We start from the raw sequence: 15,049 nt of genomic DNA, 5'->3' as shown, positions 1-15,049 counted from the left end.
GCATCACCTACCTGGCTTGGCGTTTGAAGTCCAGCATGAGCATCACCAAGCTTCAATTCCCTTTCTACCCTTCACTTTCAGGTTGATGATCTGTCAAGAATGTTTAGACTATTTTCCAAAAATACCCCATGGATTAGATCCTATCTCTAGTATGTTTAAAAAGGTTTGTGATTTAGGAGTTGGATTCTATTTTTTTTTTAAAGTAGAATGCAGTTATTTGTATTTGTGATCATATGTTTTTATCTTTTTGACGCAATGCAGCATGTTGCTGCTGAAGGTACAGCCTTGGTCAAACAGGCAGAAGATGCTGCAAGTAATAAGAGATTGCAGGTTGATCCTGCTACATGGCCGATAATGATCTTTAAGGTCTGCTAGAAGGATTGGAGATTGTAGTTAAGCTTCTATCTAAGACTTCACGCCAAGGACTTGATGAATTTAAGCTAGCAATGTTTTACTTGATTTGGACAAGAACCCTAAGAGATCATATTTTGGCATGGCTAGAAGCTTTGGAGGAAACGAGACTCAAGCAAAAGTAAACACACAGAGAGTTGTTGGCACATATTAAGCTAGAATGCAATTGTATATAAATGAGTTCCTTTTTTTATAACATTTACTCACTATTGGAATAATTATTTGTATTTGACATATTAGTGAAATGAATTATCTTTGTTATTTATGGTATTTTATTTTGTATTATGAGATATTTAATGTATTATTTAATTTGAAAATTAGTAAATCTATAAATAATATTTTTTTAAACATTTAAAATTATGATACGCAAAAATATGTGTCATCTTCATTTATGACATGGCCTTTCTTGACAGGGGCTTTCTTGATACCCATTGTGTGTCATTAACATGCGCGTCGTAAGGTTACGACACGCGAATGAGTCTCGTCCTCCTTTATGACAGGGCCTTTCTTGATACTCATTGCATGTCGTAAACGCGCGTCATAAATGAGCGTCGTAAATGCGCGCCGTCTATAGACGACGCGCAAAAGCGCGTCGTTTTCCTTTATGATAGGGCCTTCCTTGACGCGCATTTGCGCGTCGTCTGAGCCTTTTACGACACGCAATGAGCGTCGTAAAAGGCTGTTTTTCTAGTAGTGACGAGACGACGTGGTCGACACTTTCCCACGTCATGGTTACTATACATTGCATTTGTTTGCAATCTTTTGCACCACATTTTTTAAGTCGGCCGTCTTGATTTTATTTTTCGGCAAATTCAGAAGCAGCAGTTCCAGTTTTCAGTCTTTCAGCAATATTTGAAGCAACTTGTAGCAGCCTCATTTGATCTCGCCACAACTACCTAGGGGAGTCTGTTCCTTTTTCTCCCTTTTTATGTTCTTAATTCATTTTAGCATACAATGAGGGCATTGTATGAAATAAGTGTGGGGTAGGGGGTCGGTAAAAGTAAATTAAAATTAAAAGAGAAAAATGAAATAATAGTTAGGAAATTGCTAGATTTAGGAAATTTAAAATTTTAAAAACTTGAAATAATAGTTTAATTTAGAAAAATCTAGTGATAATTTAAATTTTGCTAATATTGTATGAAATGATCTGTCACACCCCAAAACCAAGAACGGCGGAAACGTTCTGGCGCGGAGGACGTCATGTAAAGTATCACAACGCAGTAAAAGTAAATAAGCAAACAACATCATCCATTGCATTAAATATATAATTTTAATACAAGCGTGTTCTGTACAGTTATAGACACCAAAAATATAATGTAAATCAAAATAATAAGATGAGTCTTGGATGCGCTCCATCTTCTCAAAAGCTGGCCCCGGTACCTGTCTACTGATGACCTGAGAATACAAGTTATTTTGAAAGAGTTTATCAGCATTAAGCTGGTGAGTTCATAAGTATTTTAGTGTCGGTGTTTGTTATCAAGACGTTTGAACATGTCTCAAGTGTAAATTTGTAAAATGTATGTAAATGTTTGTAAGTGTTTGAAAAAGTTTGAATCTCTCAGAAAAACCTATATTTTCTATTAAAGTAGCCTTTTACCAAGGCTTAACTGTTTTGTATGCTCGTTTGTTGTAAAAGTGTGTAATTTCCCAAGTGTAACTATCATTTAACAAAATATAGTTTGTACATTAGCGTTTAAGTGAAATAATCACTAAATATACGTAATGGGTAAATTATTGTAGTACTGTAGTGTTGTATGATAGGAACTACTGCTGTTCTAACTATCTTAAACCGGATTTATATTAAGGTATCATGTGATAAATTGCACCATACTATAGACTTCTAATAACGACAACTTATAGTCGAAAAATAAGGTATGACGTTTGGCACCCGCAGACCTGCCGGTCCGGCTGTAGCTAGCAGCAAGGTGTAGGATAGTCAATCCAGTATAGATCTATATGCAAACTTACGCTCTCCCTTCAAGAGACTCTAGCTACAACTCGGGTCATGACAATTAAGGCATGCTCCCATACAGTGGATCACAATTGTTAACGTATTCATGTATATGTAATGTAATGTTACTTGTCCTAGTATCGTTATATGTTCTCGTCCTAGTATAGTTGTATATGTACTCTTAGTAATAAGTATTGACTCATGAATGAACTGACTCATTGATCTAGAAATTGTAGTAGTATGATCCTGTGTTACCCTGATGGTAACTTATTAATGATGTGACTAATACGCATGAATATGGAAGTACTTTTATGTCTATATACGTACATTTGATATATAATTAATATTGAAACGACCTTCGGACGGCTACCCGAAATCCCACCAGACCACATCCAAATCGAGAAAAAGGAAATAGGGCGGATGGCCTTCCTAAGCCCTTTAAACATTGCTTATATATCTATACATATATGGGCATGCAATTTACAAGAAGTATAACAAAGTTTAAATAAAAGTATTTGATAAGTAAAAGAGTTTGTAAAACATTTTGAAGTAAAGTAGTTTGATAAACAGTTTGAACAGTGATAAAATCATTGGTTTTCTAGATATTAATCACATGTGATTGATGTAATAACTATAAGTATTCAACTTGTATTTCCCCCATAAAAGTATTAAAAATATTTAAAAGTATTTCAAAGGTTAATTAAACGGGTATAAACTCACCTGTAGTGAGTGGTTCTGATAACAATGTTGGATTAGACGCTAGGTGCCAAGTGGTGACTTGAGTACACGCGCGAATCCTATTTAGCATATATAGGCACATATATGGATTTAATTAGTGTTATGAACAACTAATTGATGATTTTGGGACCACCTTAGGGACTAGGAAACACTTATAATGAAGTGTTATAATCATAAATGATTGTATGAGGTTTTATAAGGCTATACAAGAGGGTGTATGGCCAAAATACACACTATATGTGTGTGTGCGGCCAGGTGTGTGGCCTAGTGTGCTGCCAACACATGTGTGCGGCCATGTGTGCTGCCAGATGGTGTGTGCTGCCATGTGTGCGGCCAGATGATGATCTTGGTGTTCTTGGTACCTTTTATGAAGATCTTCAAGGAGAATGGATGATACTTGAGAGGATTTTCGTTTTCTATGCTTGAAGAAGTGAAGGAAGTGTTCAAGAATGATCTAAGTGTGGCATATATAGGTGGAGTGTGCAGTTGGGAAGGTGTGAGGCCACAAACAAGAGTGTGTGGCTGCACACTCAAGTATGTGGCCGCATACTCCATGTGTTGGAGTGTTTGGCCCGGTTTTGATTCCTACACTTCGAGTTAACCCTTTTTAACACTCGTACCTTAATTATATCGCATTTAGAACGCTTCATTAGACTCTAAAGGGTACTACTATATAGTAAAATAAGTCTAATAATGGAAAGAATTGAAGAGTGCATGCGAGAAGTTTTTCGGGTTGTCACATCATCCCCCTGTTAAGGGAATTTTGTCCCGAAATTTGAGTTTAAGTTACTAGCTTATTACAAATAACTAAGTAAAAAGATGAGGATATTTCAGTTTCATCTGATCCTCGCGTTCCCAAGTGAATTCCGGCCCGCGCTTGGCGTTCCAACGAACCTTCACAATCGGGATACGGCTTTGCTTCGTCTGCATGACCTCACGGTCCATGACTTCTACGGGTTCTTCCACGAAGTTGAGGCTCTCGTTGATCTCGATCTCGTCGAGTGGGACTACAAGAGTCTCGTCGGATAGACACTTTTTCAAATTGGAAACGTGGAATGTAGAATGTATGTTACGAAGTTCGTTCGGTAGATTGAGTTTCTAAGCCACTGCGTCGATTCTTGCAAGAATCTCGAAAGGCCCAATGTACCTTGGATTTAGCTTTCCACGCTTTCCGAAGCGTATCAAGCCCTTCCAGGGTGAGACCTTGAGAAGGACTCGGTCTCCCACCTAAAATTCCAAAGGTTTTCTTCGTTTATCAGCGTAGCTCTTCTGTCGGTCTCTAGAGGCTTTCAATCGTTCACGGATCTGTACGATTTTCTCTGTCGTTTCCCGAATGATTTCCGGACCTGTGAGAGAACTATCCGAAGTTTTCCCCCTAGCAAGTTGGGTATCACCCACCTCAGCCCAGCGCAGAGGGGATCTGTACTTTCGGCTGTAGAGGGCTTCAAATGGAACAACCTTGATGCTCGTGTGATAACTGTTATTATAGGAAAACTCGACAAGGGGTAAATGAGTGTCCCATGCCTTTCCAAAGTCAATCACACAGGCTCTCAACATATCTTCTAGTGTTTGGATGGTCCTCTCACTTTGTCCGTCGGTCTGTGGATGGTAGGCTGTGCTCATGTCTAGCCTTGTCCCTAGGGAATGTTGCAACGATTGCCAGAATCTTGAGGTGAACCTACTATCTCTATCGGAGATAATGGATATAGGAACACCATGTAGTCGCACGATTTCCCTAATGTATGTTCTCGTAAGTTTCTCCATCTTGTCAGTTTCTTTGATAGGCAGGAAGTGTGCAGACTTGGTCAATCTATCGACGATGACCCATATGGTATCAAGTCCACCCATTGTCTAGGGCAACTTGGTTATGAAATCCATAGTGATCCGCTCCCACTTCCATTCTGGGATCTCTGGTTGTTTCAGTAAACCAGAGGGTTTCTGGTACTCGACCTTGACCTTTGTGCAAGTAAGGCATTTACTTACGAAGGTAGCAATCTCTGCTTTCATATTAGGCCACCAGTATAGCTTTTTAAGATCCAGATACATCTTATCTGAACCTGGGTGGACGGAATACCGAGTGTTGTGCGCCTCGGTCATGAACAAGTCTCGGAAACCACCGTGCTTCGGGGTCCAGATCCGGTTCATGAAATATAGGGCTCCGCCACTCTTGGCTTCTAAGTTCTTATCCATTCCTCTGAGGGATTCACTCGCCACATGTTCAGGTTTCATAGATTCAAGTTGAGCCGCCAGAATTTGTTTAGACAAGTGTGAATGGATAGTCATTGTCAACGACTTGAGTCTTCGACCAGAATATTCCTTCCGACTTAGAGCGTCCGCTACTACGTTGGCTTTACCCGGATGATAACGAATGTCGCATTCGTATTCATTGAGTAGCTCGAACCACCATCGTTGTCTCATGTTGAGCTCCTTCTGATCGAATATGTGTTGTAAACTCTTGTGGTCAGTAAAAATAGTGCTTTTTGTGCCATACAAGTAATGTCTCCAGATCTTCAGGGCAAACACAACTACCCCCAGCTCAAGATCATGTGTGGTGTAGTTGACTTCATGCGTCTTTAGTTGTCTCGAGGCATAGGCGATGACCTTACCCCGTTGCATCAGGACACAACCGAGCCCTTGGTTTGACGCATCGCAATAGATTACGAAGTCTTCTATCCCTTCGGGTAGGGATAGTATTGGTGCGGTGTACAAATATCGTTTGAGCGTTTGAAATGCTCTCTCTTGTTTCTCTTCCCAGTCAAAGGCCACGCCCTTCTGGGTCAGTGTTGTAAGAGGTTTCGCAATACTGGAGAAGTTCTGTATGAATCTGTGGTAGTAGCCAGCAAGACCTAGAAATTGACGAATTTATGTAGGCGTCTTTGGTGCTGACCAGTTCTCAATAGCCTTAATTTTGGATGGGTCCACGTGGATTCCCTCTTCGCTTACCACATTTCCTAAGAATTCGACTCTTCGGATCCAAAATTCACATTTTGAGAACTTCGCATAGAGCTTCTCCGTTCGTAAAGTTCTTAAAACTTGTCGTAGGTGATTGCCATGCTCTTCCTTACTCTGGGAGTATATCAGAATGTCATCGATGAAAACAATTACGAACTGATCCAAGTAAGGTCGGCATACTCGATTCATCAGATCCATGAAGACTGCGGGCACATTGGTCAGTCCGAATGGCATCACCACGAACTCGTAGTGTCCGTAACGAGTCCGGAAGGCTGTCCTTGGAACATCCTCCTCTAGTATTCGTAACTAGTGATATCCGGATCTCAGATCAATTTTGGAAAAGTAGTTCTCCCCTTGCAGTTGGTCAAATAGATCGTCTATGCGAGGCAAAGGGTAACGATTTTTGACCGTCAGTTTGTTGAGTTCCGTATAGTCGATACACATACGGAATGATCCGTCTTTCTTCTTAACAAACAAGACTGGTGCTCCCCAAGGCGAGAAGCTTGGTCTTATGAAGCCCTTGCTGAGCAGTTCGTTAAGCTGACCAGATAATTCATGCATCTCTGCTGGTGCTAATCGGTAGGGCGACTTGGCTACCGGGGTAGCTCCTGGAACTAAGTCGATTCTGAACTCGACCTGTCGTTGCGGAAGTAAACCTGGTAGTTCTTCTGGGTAAATGGCGGGGAAGTCGCTCACTACTGGGATGTTCTTTAGTTGTTTCGTTTCTAGGCTTGTATCGATAATGTGAGCAAGGAATGCGCGATATTCCTTACGTAGGTATTTCTGTGCGTGGATACTGGAGATAATACGAAGACTTGTACTGGGTTTGTCGCCGTAGACGATAAGAGTTTCGCTAGATGGGAGGTTTAGACGGATTGCTTTCTCGAAGCACATGATGTCGGCGCGATGAAGACTCAACCAATCCATGCCGATGATAACGTCGAAACTTTTAATGGAAACCGGCATGAGGTCGATTGGAAATGAATGGTTATCTAGAGTTAAGGTGCAACCTAAGTATATGCTCTTGGTGCTTTCAGTTTTCCCATTAGCCATTTCTACCGTGAATTGTTCTTTAAGTGTGTGTGGTTGATGTTTAAGTATGTGAGCAAATTTATGGTTCACGAAGCTTCACTCTGCTCCACTATCGAATAGAATGCATGCATAGGAGTTATCGAGGAGGAACATACGAGTCACCACTGTCGGGTCAGCAACTGCTTCCCTGTGGCCTATAGCTAGTACCCTTCCTGCTCCACCAGCATTCTTTGCTTTGGGGCAGTCCCTCTTATAGTGGCCTGCTTCGCCACATCCATAGCAGGTCGGGCTCACGCCAGAGTCGGGGACTTGGGCGATCGGTCTCGCCGGAGATATACAGAAACGGACTGTGTGTCCTTTCCTGTGGCAGTTAGAGCACTGCATTTCATGGCAGGGGCCATTGTGGTGGTAGTTGCATTTGTTGCACTTGGGCAAACTTCCAGCACTGTCCCACCGGAGCAGTAGCAGCAGCAGCATCAGGCGTTATTGCGGCATGCACTACCACAATTTGCTGCTTTTTGGCAGCTCGTTTCGTCTTCTTCCTTTCATCCCAGAGTTTCCGCTTTGTGTCAGTGGGTTTGGAGGGTTCTGAGAAGGCTAGGGTTGTTGTGGTTGCAGGGGTTTTGACTCCATGGTCAATGAGTTGTTGTGCCAGCCGCTTGGCACTGTCGAAAGTAGCGGGGTTTGATGATAGAATATTTCCTTGATATGGAGGCACCAACCCCCAGATGTACCTCTCGATCTTCTTCCCTTCAGTGGGAACCATATTGGGGCAGAGAGCCACCAGTTCGCTAAATCTGGCGGTATAAGCGACCACGTCGGTGCCCTTCATGGTCAGGCTCCAAAGTTCCTGTTCCAATTTCTAGATTTCGCCCCTCGGGCAATACTCCTCTATCATCAGGTCTTTCATTGTTTCCCAGCCCATGTCGTTGGCTCCGACGAGAGTTAGAGCTTTAACATGGCCGTTCCACCACGTCATAGCTTTTCCTTCAAAGGTGCAGGCGGCATATTTAACCTTGCTCGCCGTAGGGCATGAACAAATTTCGAAGACCGATTCAGTATTCTCGAACCATAGCGAGAGGGCGATGACTCCGCCGGTTCCATAAAAGGACTTTGGCTTACAGTTGGTGAAATCCTTGTAGGAGCATTCTCTCGTGCGCACATGGATCTCAGCATGAGTAGATTCAACAGGGGTTCCACCTTGGCTGTTGTTAGTTGAGTGATATTGAGCCATGGCAGTTGCCACTGCTGCAGCTACTGCAGCATTCAGGGTTGCAGTATCGATGACCGGAGGAGGAGGTGGTGGAGGTGCAGGGTTATTCCGGGGAGATTTGCGAGGAGGCATCTTTCAGCTATAAGTTTATAAAGACATATACAATGGTAAGAATCAATTGTAAGCAAGTTGAGAGTGACACATGGACTAAATAGCCATAGTCCAACAGTTGAATGAGTGTACGAATTGAATTCACAATAAGGAAGAGTAGTAGGAAAACGCAAGTGCAAAGATTTTCTCACAGATTAGTTAGCTGTCAATATTACTGGTATTATTGATGTAATGGGTTCCGGGGAAAATTTGACCTAACAGTAGGTCTTACATCATACCATACGGAAAAGTTTGACAGTTACTAGATTCCTAGTTAGTGTACTGAGAGTTAGAAATATTTTACAGACAAGCGTTACCAAAAGTCCAGATACTAAAGGCTATTCCTAAATCAAAAGACAAAGATGTACTAGACATCTTCTAACGAAGACAAGAATTCCTAGGGCGAATCCTCATATCTGCCAGTTTGCGAACCACTTCTCGGAGGTGTCGTTCGTGAGCTCTTTGGCGAACTCGAAGTTCTGCGACTTCGGTGGTTATTTGTTGTCGCAGTGCGTCATTGGTTCTCCTCGTCCCTTCGAGTGCTTCTTCTAGGTGTCGAATGCGGACGGTATTAACGCCTGAGTTGGCATCAATTTCCATGACTCGGTCGATGGCTGCTCGACCTTGCTCGACATTTCGAGCAATTCTACGCACCATGACAGGCAGAGCTCTATCCGCAGAACCACCTTCGCTAACGTTGTAAAAGCTTCGGTCCCCAAAGTAAGGTAAAGGTTGACCCTATTCTTCGCTCCAGCGATTCAAGTTTTTTCACCCACAAGGGAATGGGACCTGGAAATGCTGGTCGGGGATCGTTGTTTGGGGCTTGACCTATGGGAGGTAGATTGTTGACTTCAGGCTCTGAGTCGGATCCATCAGAAAAGCCTTCTACGAGGTGATCATCCAAAGGGATTGGATGCTCATCTTCAGGCTCTTCTTCTTCGATCCAGCCTGCATTGCCTTCATCTGGAAAGTATGGGTCGCCGTGATGGAATCCAGCCATGATATCTATGCGAGAAGAGAGGTATGAGAATATAGTATATGCGTAGCTAGTAGTACAAAATACACCTATAGTATTTTAAGGTTAGGTTCTACTGATCTTCTTGTGGTATTGTTGGTAAGTTTTTAGACTTGTTAACATATCACAACCATTCTAGGGCATATGCTAATCACTCCTCGGACCAGCATAGTTGATCAGGCTATGCCATTCCCAAGACTGACCATACATCCTTGAGCTTACTTGTGATATTTAACGACAACGTATAGTCGAAAAATAAGGTATGACGTTTGGCACCCGCAGACCTGCCGGTCCGGCTGTAGCTAGCAGCAAGGTGTAGGATAGTCAATCCAGTATAGATATATACGCAAACTCACGCTCTCCCTTCAAGAGACTCTGGCTACAACTTGGGTCATGACAATTAAGGCATGCTCCCATATAGTGGATGACAATTGTTAACGTATTCATGTATATGTAATGTAATGTTACTTGTCCTAGTATCGTTGTATATGTTCTTGTCCTAGTATAGTTGTATATGTACTCTTAGTAATAAGTATTAACTCATGAATGAACTGACTCATTGATCTAGAAATTGTAGTAGTATGATCCTATGTTACCCCGATGGTAACTTATTAATGATGTGACTAATACACATGAATATGGAAGTACTTTTATGTATATATATGTAAATTTGATATATAATTAATATTGAAATGAACTTCGGACGGCTAACCGAAATCCCACCAGACCACATCCAAATCGAGAAAAAGGAAATAGGGCGGATGGCCTTCCTAAGCCCTTTAAACATTGCTTATATATCTATACATATATGGGCATGCAATTTATAAGAAGTATAACAAAGTTTAAATAAAAGTATTTGATATGTAAAAGAGTTTGTAAAACATTTTGAAGTAAAGTAGTTTGATAAACAGTTTGAACAGTGATAAAATCATTGGTTTTCTAGTTCTTAATCACATGTGATTGATGTATTAACTATAAGTATTCAACTTGTATTCCCCCCCATAAAAGTATTAAAAACATTTAAAAGTATTTCAAAGGTTAATTAAAGGGGTATAAACTCACCTGTAGTGAGTGGTTCTAATGACAATGTTGGATTAGACGCTAGGTGCCAAGTGGTGACTTGAGTACACGCGTGAATCCTATTTAGCATATATAGGCACATATATGGATTTAATTAGTGTTATGAACAACTAATTGATGATTTTGGGACCACCTTAGGGACTAGTAAACACTTATAATGAAGTGTTATAATCATAAATGATTGTATGAGGGTTTATAAGGCTGTACAAGAGGGTGTATGGCCAAAATACACACTATATGTGTGTGTGCGGCCAGGTGTGCGGCCTAGTGTGCTGCCAGCACATGTGTGTCGCCATGTGTGCTGCCAGATGGTGTGTGCTGCCATGTGTGCGGCCAGATGATGATCTTGGTGTTCTTGGTGTTCTTGGTACCTTTTATGAAGATCTTCAAGGAGAATGGATGATACTTGAGAGGATTTTCGTGTTCTATGCTTGAAGAAGTGAAGGAAGTGTTCAAGAATGATCTAAGTGTGGCATATATAGGTGGAGTGTGCGGTTGGGAAGGTGTGAGGCCGCAAACAAGAGTGTGTGGCCGCACACTCCATGTGTTGGAGTGTTTGGCCCGGTTTTGATTCCTACACTTCGAGTTAACCCTTTTTAACACTCCTACCTTAATTATATCGCATTTAGAACGCTTCATTAGACTCTAAAGGGTACTACTATATAGTAAAATAAGTCTAATATTGGAAAGAATTGAAGAGTGCATGCGAGAAGTTTTTCGGGTTGTCACATGATCCCATGAGAGCTCAAATGTTTAGTTGAGCCAATATATGTTATAGTGCATTTGTGGCCTCCCTTATTTTAGTGAAATCACGGAACAAAAACATAACCCCGCTTGGTTTGAGGGATGAAATATGTTTAGCAGCCTAAACCTGAAATGTATCCAGGAAAATTATTACCATTAACCAACAAAGGTTGAGCATGTAGGTTTTGAGTGAAAAAAGAGAGGTACATGTTAAAAAGAGAGAGAGAGAGAGAGAGAGAGAGAGAGAGAGAGAGAGAGAGAATTACGAGAAAAAGTTTGAAGAATTTTGGAGCAAATAAAGTGAAGATCAAAAGATCAAAATTCCAAGAAATTTCAAAAAGTTGAAGATACCAGAAATCAAATCAACAAAGGTGGTGAATTCAAAGAAATCAAAGATCAAATGTCAAAGAATTGAAGAATTCCAAAAGAGCTCCATAGTGGTATCGAAAAATTGTAATTCTAGATTATGTATGCTTAGGTTGCTCAATTAAAAATACCTGGAGGATAAGGAGGTTTTCTGCGGATGGATTCGGAGGGTTGCATAAAATGAGCATTGTTCGGAAAAAGTGGGCAAGTGTTTATGAAGATTGTGAGTATTTAAAGTATGGGGGGTACTTTAGGAAAATTTTAGACACAAATGCATGTGTTGCGGTCTTGACATAATGGCTGAGTTTTAAATGGATTGTTTCATGCGATATTGGTAAAATAAAAGAAAATTTGCTTGGGGGCAAGCAAAGGCTAAGTGTGGGGTATTTTGATATGTGTATTTTTATATATATTTTTATGCATTATATCTTAATATTTTGGCCTTTATTATACTCTTTTAGAACTAAAAAGTACTCATAATGCTTTGAATTATGATTTGCAGTTATTCGTTGACGATAAAGCACAAAAGAAAAGACTGAAGTGGAAATCGGGCTTAGAAGCTAAAAGTAATTAAAAATGTTGGAGGAACTATTACGCCCCGCGTAATACACTTCTACGCTAAGCGTAGCGAGCAAATTGAATTACGCCCAGCGTAACTTAAGGGTGCGCCCCGTGTAATGACTGGCACCGGATAAACTCAATTGCGTAGAAATCCTTAGTACGCCCAGCGTAATCCGACTTACGCCCAACATACGTAAGTCGGCTACAAAGGTTATAAAAGTCGATTTTCTGCTAACCAGAAAGGGGGATTCGACTCCCAACTTAATTGAGTCGATATTAAACTTCTGTTAAGCCGTTTTGAGGGTCTAGAAGGCGGCTGGAAGGCCGTTAAGCTAATGGGAGCAGAGATCGGAAGGGTTGGAGAGCGGATACGTGTCGGTAATCATATGGGTTGCTAACGTGACCATGTTTAGCATTCCATTGAGTTACTATTCTGTATTTATTTTCTGATTTGGGTGTAAAAATCTTTTACTTGTGTTTATGATTGAATGAAGCTTTGATTATTAGACTAATTGCTATATTGAAGTGTTTATTTATGTTTAATTTATCTTGCCAAGCTTGTTAAAAGATCCTTACGTATTAATGATGATTATTTGCTGTTAATTGTTAAGTGAATTGAGTTGTATGAACATTTGCTTGATTGCTTGTCTCTTATGATTTTGATGACCATCGAGATTATAAGTCTAGGAATAACGAATGTTAAACTAGGATTAACTTAGGAATAAGTAAGTTAATGTGTGAGCCTTGTTTGATGACCATCAACAAGAGGTTAAATTGAATTAGTAATTCGATTAACTATATTTACAAGTCTTGCTTGATACGAACTGAACACTAGGAAGCATGTTAGTTTAATCAAGTGATCACTGTTTAAATTGACTTGTTTGCTAAAGGATTAGTTATAGTGAACGCAAATCTAATCATTTTAGGAATCGGTGAACATGAATAAATGAATTTGTGTATGCAATTGTCTATGTTTTTAAGGTGTAATTTATCTAAACCAAAGTACCTGAAGAGATTTGTTTTCCTGTTAGTTTATCGAGAGTTGTTAATTGCAAGTTTGAGATTTATTAAACCATTTTCTTTATTATTTTCGTGTGACCTGTAACCTATAATCAAATATTTTAAATTAATTCACCATCGTTCCCTGTGATCGACACCCGACTTACCTAAGCTATACTGTTATCTGACTAGGTACACTGCCTATTAGTGCATAGTTAGTCTAAGTTTGTTAGGTTATAAATATAAAAATTAGTGGGTACTATTTGTGCACATCATTAGGTTAATTTAATAGTAAGTAAATTAATTAGTAGCACCGTTCCCTGTGATCGACACCCGACTTACCCAAGCTATACTGTAATCCGACTAGGTACACTGCCTATAAGTGCATAGTTAGTTTAAGTTTGTTAGGTTATAAATATTAAAATTAGTGGGTACTTTTGTGCACATCAAGTTTTTGGCGCTATTGTCGGGGAACGGCACGTTTATTAGTTTATTTAGTTGCATTAGATCTGCAAAAAGGTTATTGGTTATTTATTTATGTTTATTAGCTTAGCTTAGTTGATTAGCATATAACAAAAAAAAATTGTTTTCTATCTCTGTCACAGAATTCACGACGTGAGTTTTAATAAAGTCACGACGTGAAAGCTGCAATTTCAGTTTTTAGTATTTTCGTATTTTAGTTCAGTTTTACGTTTTTAGTTTAGCAAGTTGCAGGAGTTCATGACCAGAGGCTCAAACACACCCTTAGTGCCACCACTTGAAGATCCCGAGTTTGCAATTCACAAGAAAAAGATGCCCTTACAAGAACTAAAGTCAGCTTTTTCAAGGAAGTCGGGAAAGAAGACAGGAGAGTCAACTTCATCCGCGGGGCACAAGAGAAATTTTGAGCACTTGGATCAAACACCTGTACAAACCGAATCCGAATACGATACCGAGCCGGAATTTGAAGAACATACGAGCGAACCCGAGAACGAGCCAAGGAACGAGATGGCAGAAATTGAAGAGATGTCCATGGGAGCTTACAAGAAGCGGATCCGAGAAGATGTGGGTCCCTGTTTAGTCCAACCCGCAATACCTGCCACTGCCACATTTGAGTTGAAGGGGCACATATTGACTGCACTGAAGGATATCCCATTTTTTGGGAAAAATCATGAGGATGCTTTTAAGCATCTAAATGAAGTCAACGACATTGCGGATTACTTCAATGTCCCAAATGTCAACAGAACACCGTCTTGCTTAGGATGCTTCCAATTACTTTCAAAGGAGCTGCTAAGGAGTGGTTAAAGTCACTTCCACCAGGTACAATTACCACTTAGGCTCAAAAGCGTGAGCAATTCCTGGACTAGTTTTGCCCGCCATCCAAGATAGCAAAACTCAAGAAGGCAATAGCCAACTTTGAGCAACAGCCGGGGGAGTCATTATACGAAGCATGGGAGCGGTAAAAGGGCTTGCTCAGAAATTGCCCTCAACATGATCTAAATGTGAAACAAGAGATGTCGATTTTCTATGATGGGTTCAAAGTTATTACGAGACAACTCCTTCACTCTGAAGGACCTTTGACAAAGAAAAATCCAAGGGAGGTTAAGGAGCTAATTGAAGAATTCGCGGAGCACTCTCGCGAATACCACAACCCTAGGCAAGATGGAATCAAAGGCGGTGGAGGGGCCCAAACTGAAGAAATAGCAGCTATGATGGCTATGCTGAATAATTTGGATCGAAGGATAACACAAATGGACCAGTCAATACATGCCATAAGAGTGGGTTGCGAGAGATGTAGTTGTAACGACCATAAAATTCCAACCAATTTAAACTTTTCAAAAACAACCCGATTTCATGA

The 15,049-nt window shown here is 40.6% G+C and overlaps 1 non-coding gene across 1 annotated transcript; it reads right to left on the bottom strand.

Annotated features, from left to right (window-relative positions):
* Positions 1-14,582: 14,582 nt before the first annotated feature.
* LOC111904788 (small nucleolar RNA R71) lies at positions 14,583-14,689 on the bottom strand. The gene has a single exon (XR_002854626.1). It is a non-coding gene; the product is annotated as a small nucleolar RNA R71 (small nucleolar RNA).
* Positions 14,690-15,049: the final 360 nt, after the last annotated feature.

The sequence above is a fragment of the Lactuca sativa genome, chromosome 9, assembly GCF_002870075.4.
Source record: "Lactuca sativa cultivar Salinas chromosome 9, Lsat_Salinas_v11, whole genome shotgun sequence".
NCBI classification, from domain to species: Eukaryota; Viridiplantae; Streptophyta; class Magnoliopsida; order Asterales; family Asteraceae; genus Lactuca; species Lactuca sativa.
This window is presented reverse-complemented; position numbering and strand designations above follow the sequence as displayed.